The 2,865-nt window shown below is 42.7% G+C and overlaps 1 non-coding gene across 1 annotated transcript; it reads right to left on the reverse strand.

The window, feature by feature from the left end:
* Positions 1 to 515: 515 nt before the first annotated feature.
* On the reverse strand, positions 516 to 620 carry LOC128571364 (U6 spliceosomal RNA). Its single transcript, XR_008375794.1, has one exon. It is a non-coding gene; the product is annotated as a U6 spliceosomal RNA (small nuclear RNA).
* Positions 621 to 2,865: the final 2,245 nt, after the last annotated feature.

The raw sequence follows: 2,865 nt of genomic DNA on the forward strand, positions 1-2,865 counted from the left end.
GTCCAGAAGTCTCTTGCTGACTCTCTGTATCCTCACAGAGGTGATGATAGGCAGATCCCACCAACCAGAGGTGCCTGGAGTCCTATCTCCCCGGACTCATGGTGCCTAGATGCAAGGAAGCTGTTACTCAGCCGCCATCTTGCTCTCTACTCGGCATTTTCTTAGTTATTGTGTTAAGACATTTATATTCTACATTTACTAAGTTTCACGTGTACCATTGTAAGATGCACCACAGGTGTAGTCCTACCAATAACCCTCCCTCTGCCCATCCTCCCCTCTCCCTCCCCTCCTTCTCCCCCTCCCCCTATTCTTAGGTTATAACTGGGTTATAGCTTTCATGTGAAAGCCATACATTAGTTTCATAGTAGGGCTGAGTACATTGGAGGCTTTTTCTTCCATTCTTGAGATACTTTACTAAGAAGAATATGTCTCAACTCCATCTAGGTAAACATAAAAGATGTAACATCTCCATCTTTTCTTATGGCTGAATAGTACTCCACAGTTTGTTAATAAAAAAAAACATGGAATGCCTCATGAATTTATATGTCATCCTTGTTCAAGGGCCATGCTAATCTTCCCTGCATTATTTCCGTTCTAGTATATGCGTTGCTGAAGCAAGCACTGCGCGATGTTTTTATACAAAGAATAGTACCACTTGGTTTGTCTATGTGCCATCCAGAGATACCTTTGATTTTTCAAAGTCCTTCCAAGCCTCAGACTGCCCAAGTGGTCTTTATCACTGCAAGACAAAGGACAGGCTCCATACAGAAACCATTACTTTGGGTATTTCCAAATCCCATTCACAGCCTGATGGCTATGGGTCCAGATGCCCTGGCAATACGGCAGGCCTCTCGGACAGGGGACACTAGGCAATGGCCTCAGAGAAGTCCCACCTCCCTCATTCACACCTCACCTTCCTGACTTGGAAAACACCTCCAGTTAATGAGCAAATCTGGCATCTGTCAGCTTTTTGTAAGCAAGAATTTCACAAGGTTTACAGAAAAGTAAAGTAAACAGAGTTCTGAGTAACAAAAGAGTGGCGTTTATGCATTCTTTGATTCACTTTAAAGGATGGTATAAACTGACTTTTTAACCAAGCATTAGGCAAGATCTGGGCCCAAGCCATTCTATAATAAACAGTGACATGGCTATATTAAAATATTTACTTAGTGTGCTGAAGTGACTTATAGGAAGAGTGGCTACTACATAGAGGGCCTAAGTATTAAGGCGTCAGGTGCCACGGGCAGCATAAATATTCCATGTGCACTTGTTTATAGGAAAACCCCATCTGGATTCGGCTAAAACAGCAGGCACCCTGGTGACCCCAGTTTTGCTATTGGAAAATATAACACAAGTGTTCACTCATCTAGAATAACTACAGCGCTAAGTGCCAAATGACAGATGGGAGGGGATTGGCTTTTCTCAATAAAATCCAGGCCCTCCATTGGGAAGGGTTTCATTGTAAGGGCTCCTCGGCATTTATAGACTCTCAGGGTAGACAGGCAGCTCGATGAGGCAAGGTGCTGCTGGGTCACACTGACCAAAGCCTGCCTAGTGGAGATGCCTTTACTACGCATATCCGTGCAAGCAACACTCGGCCTGGAATAGTCCATCAGTATCATCAATCCCTTACCCCTGCTGTCCTCCAAACTTAGATACATTGAGTAATGATCAAGCAGACAGGTGGGGGACTGACCCTGCTGTGTTCTAAAGGGCACAGTAGGATGAGACAGAAAATCAGTGCTTCAAGACTGTTCCTCCCTGACTTGACTATAACCTGTACCATGAGGAAGAGGAAGGATAAGGCCGGCAGGGTACTGAAAGCTTCTTTATGTTAGCTCACTAATTCTTCATGCCAATACTAAGAGGCAGGTGCTTCCCACATTTACAAATCCATGCAGATTGTCAAAAATGATTCCAGGAATGAAAGTTCTTCCTAGGCCAGGCCTCAGTCATCTCATCAGAGGAACACACACTTGTCCATCTTTTCCTAAAGTTGACCCAAGTGTTGTGGAATCAACACAAATAAAAGTATAATTGTCCCCCGGGAAGGACAGTTTTGTTCGGGAGAAAATACCTCTGTATAACAGCATGCCTACCCAACTTACAGGTATATAGCTCAAAAAGATAAAGTCTCACGCTGACGCTGTTAACTACAAACTGAAAGCTCTGTGTGATTGGATAAAGTGGCTCCCTCAAGCATGTGCTTTCCCCTGCGAACCTCTCCCATTTGGATTTGATTCATCGATTTCTTTTCAGTGATCCACCCACATGAGGAAGATGTGAGGAGACCCTCCCATGCATCCAGCCCTCGGGAGACAAGGAGGATATAGCAGTAAGCACAGTCTCTGCCTCCATGGAACTGACCCTCCCGGGGGAAGACAGACAAATGTATTATTAAATAAATTAACATAATTCCAGGTTCAGATAAGGAAAGAAAAATTAAGCAGTCTATAAGAATAACGAATAACTAGAAATGACATTTGGGGTATGGTGGTCGGGTAAACCAAAGCAATTCGTTTGAGGAAGTTTGATGAATCAAGAAAATAAAATTTTAATCTAATTTGCTGCCTTTATCATCACAGCTCAAGATTTAAACAAGTCAATTTTGTCATGACATGAAAAAAAACACTACTGTAAAGGGAATAGAGTCCATGACTGTTTTTTCAGCTTGACTATTGTTATCTATGAATGCTACTGATTTGTGAGTATTTATTTTGTAGCCTGAGACACTGCTGTATTCCTTGATCACTTATAAGAGTTTTGTGGTTGAGTCCCTGGGGTTTTCCAGGTATACAATCATATCATCTGCAAAAAATGAAAGTTTGATCTCTTCTGACCTTATATGGATACCCTGATTGCCTT

This window comes from Nycticebus coucang, chromosome 18, assembly GCF_027406575.1.
Source record: "Nycticebus coucang isolate mNycCou1 chromosome 18, mNycCou1.pri, whole genome shotgun sequence".
Classification (NCBI taxonomy): domain Eukaryota; kingdom Metazoa; phylum Chordata; class Mammalia; order Primates; family Lorisidae; genus Nycticebus; species Nycticebus coucang.